Source organism: Calidris pugnax, unplaced genomic scaffold (genome assembly GCF_001431845.1).
Source record: "Calidris pugnax isolate Ruff unplaced genomic scaffold, ASM143184v1 scaffold273, whole genome shotgun sequence".
Lineage (NCBI taxonomy): Eukaryota > Metazoa > Chordata > Aves > Charadriiformes > Scolopacidae > Calidris > Calidris pugnax.
The window spans coordinates 10,799,500-10,821,032 of record NW_015094508.1 but is presented as its reverse complement, the minus strand read 5'-3'; positions in this window follow the sequence as shown (position 1 = coordinate 10,821,032).

The window sequence follows — 21,533 nt, the reverse complement described above, 5'->3', positions numbered from 1 at the left end:
ATGTCTGTCTGATACATAATATGCTTATTTGAAATGCTACTGAGGGTATACAAAAGATGGTGCAGTTGCCTAAAAACTGTTGTGAAGTCTCCTGTTCCTTTTTAGGTAATGCTACTTGTGAAAAGCCTTTGGAAGTAAACAGCAGTATTTTATTATTTGAGCACAGTTAAAAATGCAGATTTTCTTTGGATCCATGTTTTTACTCATCCCATTAAATGTTGGTCGCCTGGACAATTTAATCAGGATTATAGTGTCTAAAGAGATTAGTTAGATAACACTTCTTGTTAATTAGGGTGGCCTGTCCACTAGACTTTTTCTGAAGGGCAAGTGGGTGCGTGAAGCAGAATACTTTGGAAGACAAGTGACTGTGTGAGACCAAGGTCAGAGGTAGGATGCTGCGGGGTATATGACAGTGCAAACAGGACTGTTAACATGGAAGTGCTTTTTAAACTAGTCGATTAAAAAGGCTCTAATACCAAAAAAACCAACGCCATAACACAACAGACATACTTATATAGGAGTAATCATGTATATTCAACTGCTATTCAAATATATCTATTGAATCTGAAGAGATGATGGGCACAGAGTGCAGTGAAAAAATCCCCCCAAATAAACAGAAAATTACAATGAGAAAGCTAATTTTAGGAAACTATTAGAAAATAGCCAATTGATTTCTTGTTCTGAATAGTTTTGTCTTGGAGATGTTTGCATTCTGCCAGGCACCATACTTGTTTGAGAGAGTTTCAATTGGATGCACTCGAGACCCACTTACATTTTCTGTCTACTTAAGTCCAGAATTTTTTGCACTTCCCAAGAACACAGAACATAAAGAGATCCTGATCTTTTACTTAGAAGGAAGAACAGCAATTCAAGACTGCAGGACAAAACACAGCATAGTAAAATGTAGGCTGAATATCTGGATATATGTCATGGTAGTAAGATAAATTAGATTGTAAAAGAGTCTGATGAAAGCCTGAGAGCTATTTAAACTACAAAGAACAAAGCTGCCTGACATACTGTGGAGAACGACGGTATGCTCATGGGGAGAGACAAGATGATATCATAGGCCTTTTCCATCATTTATTTTCTAATGTCTATAATCTGTGATAAAGCATACTTCTGTGGAGAGGGGCCAATATTTTTAAGCCTAGGCACTGACATTTGGATTTGATTTAAAGAAGTATACATAATCAGTCACAGGGAACCTTTCCAAAACTCTAAGACCTGATGCAAGAGGAGCTGAGAAATTACTGTGTTGAATCAACAGGGGCTGCCTAGGAGCTCAGATCTGTATAGAAGTTAGTCTTGCAGTGGTCTATTTGCAGTTAGGTCCTATGAATTACTATACCAAAAATCATAATAATTAGAAATAACAGGGTATTGGCTTTGTGATACCGATAACTGAATCCAAAACCTCCAAACAAACCTACACGTGGATCTTGCAAAGCATGGTGTGGTTTCAGTATATATGGAAAAAAGATTTTGTAACACTGGAGTTTTATCCTTTCCACAGTTACAGGACAGGACATCCACTTTTTTCTAGTGTTATAAGAATTAACACCAAGAGCTTACAGTGAAAGATATGGCCTCTGGCTACTACTGGATGACCAGTGTCATTGTACTGTTAGCTGCTGGCCTGAATATTCAACATACATGAGAATGAGAAATGGACATAGGTCCATTTCCTTTTGTCCTATCGCTTGTTACTTGGGAGAAGAGATCAACTCCCACCTCACTACAACCTCCTTTCAGGTAGTTGTAGAGTATGTTAAGGTCTTCCCTCAGTCTCCTTTTCTCCAGACTAAACGACCCCAGTTCCCTCAGCTGCTCATCATGAGACTTGTGCTCTAGACCCTTCACCAGCTTTGTTGCTCTTCTTTGGAGGTGCTCCAGCACCTCAATGTCTTTCTTGTAGTGACGGGCCCAAAACTGAACACAGTATTTGAGATGCAGCCTCACCAGTTCTGAGTATAGGAGGATGGTCACTTCCCTAGTCCTGCTGGCCACACTATTTCTGATACAAGCCATGATGTTATTGGCTGCCTTGGCCACCTGGGCACACTGCTGGTATGTATTCAGCTGGCAGTCGACCAACACCCTCAGGTCCTTTTTCACCAGGCAGCTTTCCCCACTCTTCCCCAAGCCTGTAACGCTGCATGGGGTTGTTGTGACCCAAGTGCAGGACCCGGCACTTGGCCTTGTTGAACCTCATCCCATTGGCCTTGGCCCATTGATCCAGCCTGTCTAGAAACCTCTGTAGAGCCTTCCGACCCTCAGGCAGATCAACCCTCCCACACAACTTGGTATCATCTGCAAACTTACTGCACTCAATCCCCTTGTCAAGATTGTTGATAAAGATATTAAAGAGAACTGGCCCCAATACTGAGCCCTGGGGGATACCACCTGTGACCAGCTGCCAACTGGATTTAACTCCATTCACCACAATTCCCTGGCACCAGCCTCCAAACAGTTTTTCTGTGAAAAGCGTGTACCCATTGAAGCATTTCTCCAGCAGTCAGTTTCTCCAGGAGAATGGTGTGGGAAATGGTGTCAAATGGTGATGGCTTGAGATCTGCCCCATAACCTTCCTTGGCACTAAGGTCACACTGACAGGCCTGTAATTCTCTGGGTTCTCATTGTGGCCTTTCTTGTAGATGAGCATCATATTTGCTAACCTCCAGTCAACTGGGATCTCCCTGGTTTTCCAGGGCTGCTGATAAATTATATACAGTGGCTTGGTGAGCACTTCCACTAGCTCCCTCAGTGCTCTAGGGTGGATCCCATCCAGACCCATAGACTTGTGAGTGTCCAAGTGGTGTAACAGCTCACTAACCATTTCCCGTCAGATTATGGGGGGTTCATTCTGCTCCCCATCCGTGTCTTCCAGCTCAGAGAGCTGGGTACTCCAAGAAAAAACTGGTCTTACTATTAAAGACAAAGCCAAAGAAAGCATTAAGTACCTCAGCCTTTCCTCATCCTTTGTCACTGTTTCTCCCCACATCCAATAAAGGATGGAGATTCTCCTTAGTCCTCTGTTAGCTGATAATGTATTTATAGAAACATTTTTTATTTTCTTTTACATTAGTAGCCAGATTAAGTTCTAGTTTGGCTTTGGCCATTCTAATTTTCTCCCTGCATAGCCTCACAGATTCTTTGTAGACTTCCTGTGCCTTCTTCCGTAGGCCATAAACTTTCCTTTCCTTCCTGAGTTCCAGCCAAATCTCTCAGTTTAGCCAGGCTTGTCTTCTTCACCGCTCGTCTTACAGGTCATGGGGATGGCCAGCTCCTTCATCTTAAAGATTTCCTTTGTGAAGAATATCCAGCCTTCCTGGACTCCTTTGCCCTTCAGGGCTGCCTCCCAAGGGACTCTGACAACAAATGTCCTAAACAGGCCGAAGTCTATCCTCTGGAATCCAAGGTGGCAGTTCTTACTCCTTACTTCTCCAAGAATGGAAAACTCTATCATTTTATGATCACTATGCCCAATACAGCCTCCAACCTTCACATCACCCACAAGTCCTTCTGTGTTAATGAGCAACTGGTCTAGCAGGGCACATTTCCTTGCTCATCAGCTGTGTCAGGAAGCAATCTTCCACACATTGCTGGAACCTCCTAGGCTGCTTTCTCTCTGCTGTATTGTATTTCCAGCAGACATCTGGGAAGCTGAAGTCTCCCATGAGAACAAGTGGTAGTGACTGGGAGGATTCTCCCAGTTGCTTAGAGAATATTTTGGCTGCCTCTTCATCCTGGTTAGGAGGTCTATAACAGACTCCCTCCATGATATCTGCTTTCTTGGCCTTCCCCTTGATTCTTACCCTTAAGTGCTCAACCCTACTGTCATCATCATTAAACTCAAGACAATCAAAATACTCCCTAACAAACAGGGCCTCTCCTTCCTGGCCTATCCCTTCTGAAGAGTTTACAGTCATCCATTGCAGCACTCCAGTTGTGCATATCATCGCACCGTGTTTCTGTGATGGTGACTATGTCATAGTTATCCTGCTGCACAATGGCTTAAAGCTCCTCCTGTTTGCTGCCCATGTTGTGTGCATGGGTGTAGGGGCACATCTGTTGTGTTATTGATTCTGTCACCTTGAGGGGAGAAGCCCTAATTCCTACTTGACCATTCCCAGGCACTTCTGTGATTTCTAGCCCATCAATATCCCTTGTGTCTTTGCTATCACATGGCACTCCATCCCCTACCTCCACTGGGATGGCAGACAGAAGGGCCTCGCTATCACACCATCCCACAAACATTGACCTACAGCCCCCAGGCCTGTCTCTAGCAGCCTAGTTTTATCCTTTCCCCCTTCAAATCTTGTTTAAAGACCTTTCAGTGAGCCCTGATGATTCCTGTGCAAAAATCTTCTCCCTCCTCTGAGACAGGCGTACCCTGTCTGTTGCCCGCAGGCCTGGTGTTGTGTAAACCGACCCATGATCAAAAAGGCCACAGTATGAGAAGAACATAATTGAGGAAAAGTAAGTTTGTCTTCCTAAAACTAATTGATTCTGTAAAATATATTCGAGGTAGGACAAAGAAGAACTGATGGTTAAACATACCCTCATCCAGTCACAGAAATGAAAATTTCCAGGCTATGTATTTACAGTGGAATGAGAGGACACAGTGACACGGTAGAGTCTTCCAAGCATTCAGCCCACATTCAGCCAGCCAAGCAAGCCTAAAGTTCACACAGGTCCCTGCCTACTGCTTTCTATTTGTTGGCTTCAGCTCTTCAGAAACATCTACCCAACATGCAATAGAAAACTGGGAAACTTAGATGCAATTTTGGCCACTTGAATTTGGAGATCTCTTTTCTCCCACTCGTATCAGTATGAGTTGTACATCTATTTAAGGGGCAGTTACACAATATGTTTTTTCAAGTCTCACTTGTGGTGCATAGGTAATGCATGTCTTACTTTATTTCTGAAATATCAGCTCTGGACTCCTGAGAAGACAGTATGAATGACCAGCAGTGTCGCCAGACGTGGCATTCACTGGGGGTCATGGCACCCATCCTCTGCTCTGGATAAATCCTGTGCTGTATGACTCAATGGCATGAGTCACATGTTACTTTCTGAAACCATTCTCATCCTTATCTGAGTATTTCTTTTGGGGTCATAATACTTTATTTTCAACTTTGTGAGCTACAAGTGCAAAGTTAGCATTTCACTGCCTACACACATTTATTTACCTTGCTAAAAATAAGTTAGACAGAAAAGAGTGAGTCTCATCACTTCCCCGTTATTTAGTATTGATTTAACGTTTTCACTATGAACACGTGGGATACCTTAAAAATTAGTTGCTGATTTGTTCTTGCTTTTCTAGTAAAAGAGTAGCCCCAGAATCAAATGCATTCATATATTAATGGGATTTACAGGGTTTTTTCCTACTTATCTGCCACAGCATAGCCAGCTACAAAATGCATGCATTTCAGCTGATTATTGCTTGAGAAACATTTAGCAGTTGCCATATTTTAGAGTGGAGAACACCTAAATTCCCCAGCTGATAGAGAATGTAGATAAGTTAATGACTCCAGACTCAGGGGGCACTTGACAAACAAAATTACAGATGTGAAGCCTGGACTGAGTTGCATGTGTTTCTTGGAAGCCTTGCAGAAGGTTGATTAGAACCTGCCGTGCCTCAAGCTGTAGGCTTTGACAGGTGCTTGGGATGGTGGCCTTGTTTTTTTTCAGCTTTTGTCTGAGGAAGGTGAGGAATATTTTAGCTTAAATTAACCTTGGATAGGGAGGGGAGATACTTTTCGTGTGTTTGCTGATGTGGTTTGGGCCACGTTTCTGGAATCTGGCTCACACAGAGTCAAGGGTGATTTCAAGATGTCAGATACATCAGCAAAAGTAATTAGAGAAAGAATGTGAGCTGGCATTTGCATTAATGCTGCCTAGTAATTAATAGCATAGCTACAATCTTGCTGGCTCCTGTAACAATCTGCAGGCTTGAGCCAGAGCTCCTGCTTTCCTTTCTGCCTGCCTGACCTTGAGTAACTATGCCACCCCACCCTTCTAAGCAGTTGCGGAGGAGGCTGTTTTGGCTGGAATTAGACAGCCCCAGATGGTACTCTAATGCTCAACACCTGCCATGACTCCTTCAGCTCTTGTTATCTCTGCCACAGCTTTTATGCATACCTTTTTGCAGTTTGCTCAGTGGAGCAGGGAGACAGAGGGAGGCGCGTGGGAGGGAGGGAAGGAAGAGGGGAGTCTCCCTCTCGGGCTCCATGGGGATGCAGGGATGTGGTGTTTGCTCAGTGCTGCACCCACACACCAGCAGCAGCACAGTAAGCGTGAGCAGGCTGCAAGCCATGGGGTGGTAACTCCATTCACTGACTCATTTCTCTTGTGTGCTGACCTAGGAGAGACTGAATACTCGCACCTAGCACAGCCACATTACTTGGCTACCATGGCTCCTCCAAAACTGAAGGAGTTTTCATGGAGTCGTTTTTCCTTCCTCCTTCCATGACTGCAGATATTGAAGGCATTGTGAGTCACCATTCCTGAAAGACTGTTTATGACATAAACAACCCTGTGTTTACATTCATTTTAATAAAAAGACTTCATGCGTACAGCCCCCTCTTTAAACGTCTTCCGATACCTACTTGGTGGTTCTTCCTGGCTGAGTGTATTTTTTCCAATGGCTGCTGAGGACATGCCTGATGTTACTACAAGAGAAGGAGGCTCAGAGAAGGAGATTGGAGTCATAGCCCAGCTGCTTTCTGTCACAGAAAGAAAAATCGGCTTTGTGGACCAGACTTGTGTTGTAATTAAAATGTTCTATTAAATCAGGCTCCCCAACTGCTAGTTCCTGTAGGGGAAATATAGATCCATGGCTGGAAGTAATAATTAGCAAGATGTCAGTCTGGTCCTCCTGACAGAGGTGGTTTAGTGACTTGTGAAGGTCACCAGATTGATTTTATTTCAAAGGGATATGTATTTATCATTCCTTCTGACCAGCAGAGTAGGGCAGATCCCTAGATGCTGCAAACCAGCATAGCATCACCGACACCAATTTACCCAAAATGAAAAGCTGGGCTAACCCTAAGCACCCCAGGTTTGGCACACAGCAGTTTGTGGGTAAAATGTGCCCTTGACCTCTGGGCCTAACAGCAGTCTGAAAAGGAAGAGGCTGTCTGCAGGCAGCTATGACTGCCTCCTGTGCACATCAGCAAAAGGGTAGCCATCCTGCCAAACAAATACACATTTCTAAATAGCAATGAGAAAAAACCAAAGGGGCAAAGGGTCAGGAGAGTGTGACATGCTTGCAGGGCATCTGCTAAATTTTCAGTACATGTTGTCTGTCTGATCCCTTGCTAGCTGATCCAAGTTTTTGCTTGCTGTAGGCAGCTCAAGCAAGTTTTAATCAATAAATTAAAAAATTTGGCATGAGAACTTCAGTTCCATCAGAAAGCAGTCATTGTCTGGTTTTGCGATTCCCAGTACATGAGATGGTGTTTGAAATGGTAGAGTATCTTACACAGCCAGAGCAATACTTTAGTATCAAGAAACACTAAAATAACAAGTTTCAAGATCTGCTCAGGGTAAGTCTCTTTAGACCATGGGTTTGTTATTCTTGATCATTTTACAAACCCTTTATGGGAAAAATATTTTCCCTCCATACATTATAGCTCCAAATAAAATATTCTGCAGAGACTAGACTGTTAAACAATATCTTGTGTGTGCATATATAAAATAGGAAAGTCATGAAAGGATTGTCAGGTGGTATTCTTCCAAAGCCTCTATTTTATTCCTCAAAAATGACTGCACTGTGCCATTTTAAGACAGCCATGTTGAATTTAATGAAGGTTACTTATTGGTGAGTGTTGATGGTGTATGTCACTGTGCAGACATACAAATGCAGAGCTCAGCTAATTTACTCTCTCTCTGAGATTCTTGTCAGGGTTAATGACTGGCTCCCATTACTAATTATGATGCAATAAAGCATCCAGCCATTGCTGCAATAGAAGGTGTTTTACTTTCCTGGAGGAGGTATCTGGGCAAGTTACTTTTTGTAATCTTTCCTGCCCAGGGTAAATTCCTAGGCAGAGTTTCTCCCCTGAAAACAGGCATTGGTGTTGGACTGAGATCCTAGAAGTAAGAGATTGAGTTGCATGGCTTGTAATCATCTTTATTTCAGGATAAGCATGCGCTTGCAAATAAAACATGCTGTACTTAGAATTCCATAGATGGGGTCCATCTGACTAAACTATGCTTTGGATATTTGTTTGCACTGCACATACAAGTTTCTGAGCTGGTGACTCTGGAGTCCTTCAGGGTCAAGAGAAAAATCAATGGTGCTAGCATATAACTAATCTCATCCAAAAGCAAATGTGAAAAGCAGGTCATGGCATCCTTAACATGTAGGACACGAGAAATACATGAAATAGGATTACACTTGGAGAAACAAGAAAGAGTTCAGGCCTTCAAAGCGAAATGAAATCAGGTCCTACTGAACTGTCAACACTAAAGCACTAGTGGTCCTCCAAGGCCCCCTGGTCTCCAGTCCCAGTTTTGATGTCTCCACACACTCTTGCACTGAGACATGGATCCAATGAACTTCTATGGAATTTCCCATTGTTAAGAACTGACACAAGTATGTTGTCATTGTCACATTTTAAAAAATAATTTCAAAGATGCTGTCAAATTACAGTGACATTATCCAGGTCCAGTGAGATAAAAAATGGCCTCCCATTTACACAGGCTTTTACTTAAGCATATTTCAACCATGTGCTGTTGTTCCAGATTCTGTGACCAAAAAAATCCACAATGATGGGTGATACAGGTTTGTCTTTCAGTCAAGTAAAGTCAGTTGAGCAAGATTAAGATTACTGGAAAGACTAATCCACTTGAAGGCACGTTATCTGGTATCACTGTAGTCACACGTGAAATACAAGCAGCTCCTGGAAAGTCTTTGCGAATTTCCAGAACAGCTTGATAAAAATTACCTTACATTTAGCTATATAGTCCAAGCCAAGATAACCCTGTATCTCTGGAGGTATTTCTTTTCACACTTCCATACTTCACCTTTTCACTGTTACGAATTCATTAAGTTCAAGGACCTCAATATCTGAAGACAACTTCCACAACATCAATAAGACTATTTGTTGTCATGTGAAACTCATCTTCTCAGGGGTAACCTTGGCTTATGCCAGTAGATATCCGGGAACAACTTTTTATGTTTGCTCAGTTGCATAATTTTATCACATTTTTTATCATACCTTTTTAATATTTAAAATAAATATTGTGTTTATAAGTATTTTATTATGTTTTTCACCTAACAATGATTTCCAGTTTCTCAATTTGATTTTATCAGCTGAGGTCATGCCAAAACCGGATTGCTTGCTTCTACATTTCAGGTAGGTCTGCTAGCAAGCTCAGTGTGATGTGCTGTCATTAGCATGAAGAAATATTTCTTAATTCTTCTGTGTAGTATGCTAGCAATTTACTTTATCCAAGCCTTCATTAAACTGGATTTTGTGTGTCCATATAACATGTTTGTATTGCTGTTTTCTCTGCCAAGTTCTGAACATCTTAATTTGTGCTTTCTGTCCTTCCTGTTTTTGGGTGTGAAGAAAGTAGCCATAACTGTAAATTCACCAAATAAATTGCTCAGTGCTCACTGTCTTGATAATTTAATTGGCTTTCAGTATGTTTGGAGTGCTTACAAGACAAAACGTCACAACTGAATCTAAAGCAATTTCATCTGTAGTTTGCCTTTTCAGAACATGAAGACATAGCAACTTGCTAAAATGAAGGTGAAGCTGTCAGCTCTGAAGGCCAATAAGACAAATTTGAAAGCATGCCTTCAGTTCATTAGATACCCTTGACCTGAAGATGACTTCAGCCTTTGGGTGCTGATTTTTGGTCAAGGTTTTTATGAATTGGAATACCTCATGATTATATGCCTTGAAACGTGCTTCTGCTTGGTTTTAAAGTGCCTACTGTGGCTTGTAGTTACAACTGAGGTATGATGCTTGCTACTTGTAAAATGTCAAAAAGCTCATTGGTCTAGATGTTATCCTTCATTTCATTATTGGTCTTGGTGACTGACACAACTAATGCCTTGTACTAACATACCACCAAGTAACCAAACATTTCGGTTCTCCTTTAACATAAGAAGACTTCTTGCTCTTTTTTTTTGGGTCTTTATTTCATGAGTTGTTGTATTCTAATCTTTTTCATCTTACTGCAAGGTTTTTAGTAACAAAGCATTGGAATTACATGAATGTAATTCTGCATCTTTTAACCAAATGTTTATTGTGTTTTGCTGGCATGTCTTTAAGTATCCTTTTTTGATTGTCAAAACCTGCTGCTCATTTACTGACTTGAAAGAATTCCATGAAAGTCATCATGAAAGAAAATACTTAGTTTATCTAATAATGATTGGGCAAATGCTGAAATGCCTACCAAGTCCATAAAACTGCTATTTTTAACTTTGCCGCAAGATATTCTCCTCAATCACAGTAAGTTCTGGATTTACCCAGGCATTAACAACTTGCACATTTGTATTCATAAATACAGGCTGGTGGTGTGCATGCTCCAATGTGTATTCTCAAATGCTCTGGTGATTTCAGTACTGAAAGGTACCTTAGCTTCTTTTAATTAATAGGCTGAAGTTCCTTAAAGGACAATGAAATAACTGAGTTAGTAGAAGAAAAAAGAGTCAGTCTTTCAAAAGGGAAGAACATATAGCAAGTGCACCAGTTGATCACAAATTGCTGTTTCTCTCAAGTACTTCCAACTCCATGAATGTCTTCTTGTAGATCACAAAATAGCAATGTAATGATAAATTATGATATGCACACTATTCACTCTTCACTGAACTTGGCTGGCACTTAGGTGCTTCATTCCAGCTCAGAATCTGTCCTCTTCAGATTAAAGAGCTGTTATAACTCACTGTTTGTTTAGAAACAGATTAATGATATCCCTCCTGTTTTCTCAGAGGCAGACTTTATTCTGCCTAGTGTGAGTTATTAAAAATGCTGGCCTTGATGCCCTAGCTGAAAGATCAAAGACATAAAATCAACTAACTTTGACATAAACCAGATGCCATATTTTAACTTCAGTTCCATTTGAGATAGGTTCTTTATCTACATGGTTCTACTGATAAAGGCACAACACATCAGAGATAAGAAAATTTAAAAGGCTGTGACTTTTGCACAGACAGTACTATATTTGATATAGCTGGAAAACAGCACAGTAAAAAAAAAAAAAAATTGGTTTAGTTTCCAATCAGCCACTTACCTGTTTTTCACCTTTTGTAAACAACAACAGATTAAGTGTAAAGGGATTACCTGAGATAATGGCATATAATTTCTTTGTCTGGCACTGCCACACTGCATCATCACTGTCATCACCATCATTGTAATGCTCCCCAGTCTGTGCCTGATATCCTTCTTCATTCATGAATACTTTCAAGTCACCTTTTCCCAAGGCTTGCCTGGGGCTGGTGTCAGTGACCCAGCAGCTCTGTGTTGGCTTGGCCGCTTGTCAGGCTACCTCTATATTGCTAATAAAGCAGAGCTAGAGAATGGTCTAAAACAGGTCACCCATTACCCTGGTGTCCTCTGGGTCCCACGCAGTTCTTCTAGCTCACAGAACTATTCTTTGTGTGCTTTTTTCAGTTCAAGGTATCTGAAATAATGTGATTGGTGTTTTGCAAAGTGCCAGTGGCATCACAAGTGTGAAACTGAGGTGTGAAACTGAGGTGTGAAGCTGAGGTGAGGATACAAAGGTGACCAGGGCAGTGTTGAAGAAAGAGGTAGGGCAGAGAAAGCCAAACCTTACACAGTGTTGACCATGCTGCCTAATGCAGCCCTAGCGCAGGACCATAGATGTTGCCTTCTTTTGTGCTACTTTCATCCTGGAGCTTTGTGAATTCATGCGTTGTGCTGGCTCTAAAAGTAATAATTTAATCCTTTATTGCCTCATAAATATTGATTTAATTCAGAAAAGAATCTCAACATATTACTTTTCCTTCTGTCCTGGCAGGTTTAGCCCCAAAATAGAGCTTTATGCTGAAAGGAATGTACTGTTATTAGTTCCGGTTGCCAAACAAGAAACCATTATTATTACTCTTTCATCCAAGTTTTCCCAAGCTGCTCCAAAACGGGGTCTTCTGGCAGTGTCGTTTGAGAACACTTGTGTCTTGATATCCAAACCTTCTGAAGGGCTCCACCACGAGTCACAGCTCCTGTCCTGTCCAGCCAGGCCAGCTTGCTAGCACGGGTGTCTCCCAAATTCAGGACCATATCCACATTTTTACAAACTTAGATTTTCTAAGCCACATGGACATATCTGTCAATATCTGCATTCCTCTTTCTTTTCATGTTGTGTTCATTGCTCTGTAAAATCAAAGTTTTCCCAGGTAAGAATTTTTCTTGTTCATTGCTCTCTCTTGGCGTGCAGGCGGTGGGATGCCCACAGCTGCACAACCTTCCATCTTCTTTGTTTCTCAGGCTCTTTTTGCGCTTTCCACTCATGCATGTGCACATTTTTAAAGAGTTGCACTGCATTTATTCCCAGCATATGGTCAAACGTGGGAATCCTTGCAGCCACCTGAAGCCTCTTCAAGGCAGAGGTTGACCAGAAGTGAACGGCTAATGGGGCTGCAGCCTTTCTCCCACCACCAGCACTGGTGGTGTGGTACAACCCCCAGCTTCACACAGCCTGGTGGGGTTGCAGCTATGTTGCTCTCCCATTTTGTTCACAACAGCATCTGCCGGGGGGAGTGTGTGTTATTAAAAGTGGACTGGGTTAAGAGCATTATTTTTATGCTCCCGCAAGGGAGGACTGGGGATGAAGAAGAATGTGTGCAGCCTGCAAAGCATGCCTCTTCCCCTGGAAGCAGAAATTTTTCCTATAGTGGAGCCATCACTGAATCTCAATAGAATATAGTTGAGTGACAAATCCTCATGTCTCTGTATGTTCAGAAAGCAAGCAAGCAAACATACCCTTTAGAGAGAAATTAAAGGATTCAGTGTGCCCACAGCAAAGCTACTAAAAGCAACAAAACCCTTCCTGTGATTGCAGAAAGTACAGGTCTCTGCACTGTTCTGTGCTGTCAGGTTAATTTGTGACAGCCCACACTGCTGACATCTTACCCATCGCTACAGTTTTCTGTTCTGAGCAATCAGTCATGACAATTGCAAACTCTGCCTTCCAGGAGGCAGCTCCATCCTCTGGCTGGGAGCATCTCTGCTCCAGGGCTATTCAGCTTCAGCAAGATCTGGGACAGATCACCCCATGGCTGCCTCTTTGACCTAGTAGTATGTGTCAACAAATAAATGTTTAAGAAAACTATGAGCAACACATTCCTCAATCTATTGCAGGGCTAGCATCAGTGCCAGTAAATTATGTGCATGCAGAGTGAGGACAGTCAGACTTTAAGGATCACATCTTCAAGGCGCTTTTGACTGACCACTAAATCCAGATGCTTAAGTATTTAGTGCCAGTACTTTTATCCTTGCTTTCTTACACACTGAACTATTTGTGCTTATGAGACGGGGTAACACTGCTATCATCTTGTCTCAAAAAATATATGTGTTTAAAATCAGAGTAGAATTATTTTCTGACTGAAACCAGAATAATAGAACAGAATCTGAAACTTTAAATTACTTTATTTTAGTGTCAGTTCCAGCTAAGTCAAGAAATATATCCTGATATCACACGTATCAGCTGCTCATACTTTCAAAATATTTTCTCTGTGCTAAAGCTGATGCACTGGTAATTCTTCGAATTGTTCATAAGGTCAAATCATATAAAAATAATCAAAACCATTTGTGAGATACCAAAAATCTAAAGCATATCTTATTTTGCTATGCAGGATGGATGAAGAAAATACATAAAAGCCTTATATGTGAGAATTTTTTTTAAATTGTCCAAAATAGGCCAGTGTCCAAGCTGAAGTGAAGGCAGTAAGAGATTTGGCAGATAAATAGAGATGACAGGTGGAGACAGAGCAAGGGAAAAGGAATTGATCAGTTATATGTGAAAAGTAATTAGCAAGTCTCCATGACATCTCTGTTGAGTACCCTTCAACTGTGGTTTGTCTTTCTCATCTAGTAAGCCTCATATGCACATCTGCTTAGCCTGTAGAAATCATGGAATCATATGGGGTTGGAAGGGACCTCTGGAGATCATCAAGTCCAACCCACCCATCGGAGTGGGTCTACCACAAATAGACCTGCCAGGAAGATTTGCACCAGGAATACATACGTATCTCTCTCATTATGCATCCTATATATGCATATGTACATACATATGCACACACATGTGTGTAATTATATATAATTTTGCACCAGGAAGCCAGGAATCCCAATAAACTCAATGACAATCCACTTACTTGCTTATTCTAGTTCTTCTCAATTTTATCCACTTCCCATATAGTCCTAAGCTGGGTGTCTAGCTTCTGTAGGATTTGTATAGATGTGGAAATTTGTTAAGGATGTATGAAGGTGCTAGTCTAAAGTAGTAAGACTTCCATTATAAACAAATATGCAAAATACAAATATTGAGTATTTTTTTCAAAATGGAGACACTATTGTAGACTGTTTTACTTGTCACTTGTTTACAGTTGGAAGGCAATGCCCTGTTTCTCAGGAAAAATGCACATATGTGCAGAAGAAGGCAAAAGAAAAAAAGGTCAAAGTCTCCCATAAGAGTTCCTCACAGCACTTTGCATCAATCTTTCATGGGTTCATGCTCCTCTTTCTATATTTTTTCCCCAACTCTGCTTATACTGTTTATAATAAAAAATAGCTGCTAGAAAATATGATGAAAGATAAAGAGTGATTTTAAAGTAGTTTTGTAAAGATCTGTTTATATTTCCTGTCATGTCATTTTTCAGAAGAAAAAAAATTAAAATAATTGCAATAAACTATAAAATGTGGTCCTTTCACTGATGTATGAAGCAAGTTAAGAAACAATGCACACATTTTAACCTCTTCATTCCTGAATCCAGATTTTTTTCTGCTCGTGATGTCTGGGATGCTTTATATCCACTGGACCATGCTGCGCTGTATGAAGCATTATCACCCCTAGGGAAAAGTGGTTGAAAATCAGTATGTCAGTATATTCTGTATTTAAAATATTTCTGTCTTAGTCTGTCATGTGCAGTTAATAAAAAAGTAATATCAAAACCAAAGTTAACTTTATGTTTGATCCTGCAAATCATCCCAGCTGAAGCAGTACCACCCAGGAAAGGGCTGTAGGCTCACCTCAGTCCCTAGGGATTGAAACCCTCATCTTCCCCTTGTTTCCCAGGGGATGCTTTAATCATTAGCTGGACAATAATTGGGGAAAGGAAGGGAAAAGATTAACTTCCACCATTCCCACAGAGGTTACTGACCCTTAAGAAAAGGATGTTAAGAAGCCACAGAGGACTTAGGCTTAGCTAGTACAATGCTGTTTGGGCTCCTGTGCTTGGCATGGTGCTTGCTCCAGGACCGTGGGATGTCACCTCGTCATGTATCTGGGTGGCCCTCCACTTAGGAGAAGGCTTTGGCTGCAGCTGAAACCCTCTTCTCAGTCGTTTTAAGTTTGTAGTATTTTCCTCAGCAAAAAGGTGTCCTGTATGTTTGAAGCTCTGCACAGTGGCCATGATATATGGACTGATCCATGGTACTGTTAGGGTAGATTTACAGAGAATCAGAGAATTACAGCATAATTTGGGTTGGAAATCACTTGAGTTCAGGTTAAAGATTCCTGTGACTTTTCCAAAATTTAGACCTTAATTAATATGTGAAGAATGCTAGCGCACATTTAATGGATTGAGGCTAGGGACTGGGCCAAGTCTTGCACTTGCACTCACTTTTAATTCCATATAGGTTGAATCTGAAGCTTGGTGCTGTGCTGTAAGAAAAAAAAAAAAGAATGCCACCCAAAATGGGTAGAAATTATCAACTGGACTTTTATATTGGACAAGAATTGGTGAGCTGAAATCAGAATTGTATTTTAAATATAAAAATCAAATACAATACTTACAATGAAGAATTTAACATGCCTAATTTCAGTCCAGAGTAAATTTGCATATTAATGTTCAAGTTGATAGTGAACACGAAGATGTGTGTGTCTATGTCTGTGTACAGATTTATGATGAATGACGATCAATTTACCCAGAAAAGTGCAACTGGTACCACTATAGAGTTTGTTGGATGTTTGTCAGGAAAAGGCAAGTTGTTTTCTGACTTTGAGATGAAACATAAATATGAGAAATGACCTGCTATGGTATAAATCCTCAGGAAAGATCTGTGGAGTGCAGACATCCAGTTAATATAATCAGTCATCAGGGGTTACTTTTGCTCTGTGCAAACAGGATCAAGAGAACATTTGTCTGGCAATGAATCCCATAGTTATAGAGGCACTCTTATGTGCCAGTTATCTTATCTTTTATCCCCACCCCCCCGACCCAAGTGATCTTCCCAAGGAAACCTCCCTGAACATATGTTGCCCGTCCTTACTTATTTGTCCCTGACTGTTGCTCACAAAGGCCATCAAAGTTTCTCAAGAACAAGGGTTGTTTATCAAATCCAGCAAATGTCTGGGCACATGCATAGTGTTTACTAATGATCGTGCAGTTGTTCTGTAACAGAGAATTCCAACAATATCACGTGAGAAGGGAATCCTTAATTATTTTGGCCACTCATAATTAGTTTAATGATCCGAGCTTACTTGGTTGATTAGGCTGTGGTAAATGGGTCTAACATATTCTGGCTTCTCCATTGATTTTTAAAGTATTCCATGTAATGTTAACGTTTGACAAGTGATTACTCAGAGCCTTCACAATGTGTGGAAAGATATTTGCATCCCTTGGCTACCCTACTCTACCTGCATATTTTAGATAATACATCCTGTAGCAGCACCACAGCTTGGAAGTATTCTGTTGCAAGTCTTCTGCTTTTTATTTTTATTATGTAGGAAGTAAAGCGTAACTGAAAAGAAGTGGCACATAAGGCTTCCTCATTATGTGGTTCTTCTGTTTATGAGATATTTAAGGCTTTTGTACTGTTAGCTGCATTGCATTCATAATCATGCATTCAATAACGTGCTACAAACTAAATTGGTGGTCTCTTTTACTTTCTTTTTGAATGTCTGAAGAAATGTTAAGGAACATTCCTTTGACTGAACTGGGAGATGGAAGGGTAGGAAAGGAAACGGAGTACCTCAGCCACAACCGCTAGTTGTCCCACACTAGCCAGTTCTCCTAGTCGTGAAACAGCAGTGGGGCAGGCCTGTACGTCTGGCCCTACATCCACATCGGGGCACTGGTGGCCAGTACACAAACCAGCACAGATCTCCTGCTGGCTGATCTTAACTTCCCCTGGTCCTACCTGCCCAATTTCTTGTACCCTCTTTGGGGAAAAAAAAAGTCAGTCTGCTGTGTACTCTAGATCCACATTTATTTGATCAAAAGACATAGCTGCCAAATGACTGAGATCTTTTGAGGGGTTTAGGACCTGTATTTTTTCCACTTGGCTGATTGTGGAGCTCCACATTTCTTCTAATCTACGTGCAAAAAGCTTTGTGTTCAGTTCTTGTGTGTAGTGTCGTAAGTCATAATCATTTAGACTACAACACAGACTTAGTTCCAGATGCTTCCTATAGTGGGGAAACCTCCTGTTCAAAAGCAATCTTTCATAAGCAATTTATACACAAGCATGCTGTGTATGCTCTATCTGTAACGTATCCCAGTACTGCAAAACAGCAGGTTCACTTGTAAGGACACTGGGTCTTCTCTAGGAAGTCAGCCTTCAGCCTTTACTGCAGCCCCTTGGTCTGGGTGCTTCATGGTGGGCTTTTAGGAGAGTTTCATTAATTTCTGATACTAAATTTCTGCCTGCTACATCAGTGGTAGCAGCCTTCTTCATGGCAGTTGTTGCAACACTTTCAGTTCTTCTTAGAAAGCAGAAACAAGTAGACAAAAGGGATTTGCTCTGATTTCAAAACTTCCGTTTTCTCTTTTATCATATTTTCATGTGAAAGTTTCTTCTGTCTCCTTTATTATGCCAATTCTTTGCCAAGTCTTGTCCTGCTGTTTCCACCTGTATGTCATAGATCTTCTAATTTACAGGGATGTGAGGCAGGCGATTGGAAAGGGTTATCAGACATTGGAATGGGCTGCCCAGGCAGGTGGCTGAGGCATGATCCCTGGAGGTGTTCAAAAGATGGGTTGATGTAGTGCTGGGAGATATGGTTTAGTGATGGTGTTGCTTTTTGTTTGTTGTGTGGGTGTTTATTTTTGTCAAAATTAGGTTGACGGTTGGACAAGATGATCTTTAAGGTCCCTTGCAACCTAGAAGATTCTGTGATTCTGTTATTTCCAAAACAGTTTGCACCACTGGACATTATGCACCTGAGATTTGTGAGCTTCAAAAGCCTTGCCTCAGTACCTGCCAAAATCTGTGGTGGCCTTAATTTCAAGATGGAAAACTTATGTTCCCAGGGATCCTCAAGTTCCCTTTCTCAGGCTCAGGGAGTCTAATCAGCTTAATCCCTGTATTCCACTAACGTGCCTTTGGGTTGCACAAACAAGGAGTTCACTTGCTGTCGCTGGAACACGTTCAGAGCACGTTTAATGCATATCCACGAGATTAGGCTCTACGTAAAACACGGTGGCAGAAAGTGCTTTTATTTAAAACAAAAAGGCAGGAGGAGCTAGGAAAGAGCACGTTCCTTTAATACAGCTGAACAGTGGCTAGAATGGGTAGTGGACATGCGAAGGATGCCATTTTAATGGCCTCTGCCCTCAGCCACTAAAGGACACACTGCCTACCTCTGAGGAGGATGCCACGAAACTCATGTTGAAGACTGCTCTCCTGATAACTTCTGCAGGACATCTTTAAAGATTAACTGGGTGAAAGAAGGAATAGCCCTTTAGCCGGGCGTCTGGAACACTGAGGAAGAACAAACCTGGGCCTTGGAGCCTGGTGCATGGATTGTTTCTGTGTTTTTACAGGAGGGCAGAGCAGAGAGCTGAGCCTGGGACTCCCCAGCCAGCTACCTGACCCTGTGCCTGCTGCAAGGCTCCGGCTCAGCCTTCCTTCCCTCACTCACTCTGTGCAAAGATCCACACGTCTGATTGAGTGTTCCTGCTTCTTCCTCTCCCACTGACGCAATGTATGCACGCAGCATGTATATATGTGTGTACACATACACTTACACACATCCTCAGGAGCAAGGACCGGCAGCTTCATTCTCTTGGCAGACAGGAAATGTTTTGCCCAGCTCAAGTCAGCAAAAGCAGGAACCGTGACTGCAGACTTATTAATAAATAAAGTAAAATGGCAAAAGGAAAATTCTAGTCTGGCCTCCCAACTGAGAGAGAAACAATACAGCCACTAATCTAGCAGTTACACTTTTGAAATGGAGCCAGACACACTGGAGACCGATTTGTAGCCTGTAAGTGTCTAATACGTAAAATTTAGGTTTATATTTATCTATGTGATTTAATAATGAGTTGAATGGGTCTATTAACCTTAGAATTTGTTGTTATTTATACTGTAGGAGTCTAGATAACTTCCTTGTGTCAGATAGCTAGCTGCTTGCAAGTAGTTTTTCTGCTAGAAAGTTAAATCATTTGCATCAGGACAGTTTTCAGTTTATATACACTGTCTTCCAAAACACACATGCTTGTTGGAGGGACAAGCAGTACGCTTGACATGAGGCTGCACGTGTAGAGCTGCCAGGGCGCTCACTGACATCCAGAAGGTTTTCGGGCCAGAGGAACTCAATATAAGTTCAGCCTCGAGGCCAGCGGGCCCTGTGCTCGCTGGTTGTGGTCAAAAGTCAAGGCAAGGGGATGGCTCGTCTTCTGAAAAGTGTGTTCAAACGGCTTTTCACCTGTGAAAAACATCCAGCAAACCCTGCACTGCATAGGCAGGCCCTTTCTGTTTTCTGTTCAGCAGACTCCCTCGGGCACTGGAATTATTTCAGAAGCATTTGTATCATTTTTTTCTTGTGCCATAATACCTATGGCCCTTGTTAAAGTCTGTGTGTAGTAGGGTCAGCTTGGTAGGACCCCTAACTACTTTAAGTAGAGAAGATGGAAAGTGTCAGAAAAAAATAATAGGGGAAAATGGGCTGAAACACCTGTCCCAGGGCTGGTTTGAGCTTTAGTGGTGTTTTTCCAGATGGCAGCAGACTGCTCTGTCCCCTCTGGATGCCGAGGAAGTCCCTTTCCCCCCGCCGCTGGGGAACTTTGGCATTCTGCCTGTCGGCTGCAGGCTCTGCCCTGCTGCCCACGCTGCCCTTGCTCCATCACTCCCTGCATCCCCACGCTGCCCCGGGGATGCTGGCTGGCAGCGGTACCCCCCCGGCACAGCCCCCCGACGCCGCGGGCAGGGCAGGGAGCCCTCCGTCTCCACTGCTGCCCAGTGGAGGAGCCGAACCAACGGAGCCAAGGAAGGAAAGGGCAGGCCACAATGCAGCATGGTCGGGAGCCAGGCTTTAGGTCTTTGGCCAATAAAAGCATTAGTAATAGCAGATTGGGGAGCAGGCGGGACTGGAACATGGCTCGAAGTCAACTAGGAGCTGGGACCAGGACTGCGGGAGAGAACAGGAGAGAGGGAGCAGGCTTGGGAGGCAATGGCAGGACAGACGGGCCACCTTCTTGTCCTAACATCCATCCCCCAGGTACTGCAGGCTTTTTGCCTTCTTGATCTTCTCTGACCACATCTTCATCTTGCCCGTGTGCTGACAAGACAGGCTGATTGTGTCCTGCCAGCTGAGCAGAAACCGCCTCAGGTCATCCCCCAGCCCAGCATCCTAACTATGGGGCCAAAGCATCCATATTCTGGACAAGATTTCCTGGTCAACTGAGTGTCCTGAACAACTAGTGGGTTACACTTGTATAGCAGATGGACTCATATTACACCTCTGTGGCCTACTGCGAGTTTAATGTCCTGGGTGGTGCCTGATTAAGGGTTGCACTGGCCAGATGTGGTCTGTGATTTGGATTTTGGGCTAAACTTGACTGGGGCTGGTGGGTGTTCCAATGGGTTTCAGAAGGTATTTGTTGATTAAGGGCTGGAAAAGTTTGGTAGCTCTGAGCACACTGAAGAGAAGCAATGTGAAATCACTTTCACAGAGTCTAGCATCTCTCCCAAGCTATAGCAATCACAGACAGGGCCACAGGAGAACTGTCCAGACCTTCAGGGGCCTGGACACCAGACTGACTGCCATTGTGCTGCCTTTGTGGTGAGAATCATAAAAAGGCAAAACTAACCAAACCAGATTAATCCAAAGTTCCTTCTAGCCAAGTGCCCTGTATGCAACAGTGGCCCACAGTGAATGCATTAGGAAGAGAATAAGAACAAAACCAGGTAATAATACTTCAAAATGTTCCTCCAGATTCCAGCGTGCTTCGTGGCAGCTGGGAGAGTGCATTAAGGATGAGGGAGAAGTTTAGAGGTCCCTTGTGCTGCCTCCCATCCATGTGAGACATGGTTTAATCCCACATTGCAAAAATATCATAACAGGAATGGGAAAGTGGCAGCTATTTTGATTGTGACCTGTGGAATTCCTGC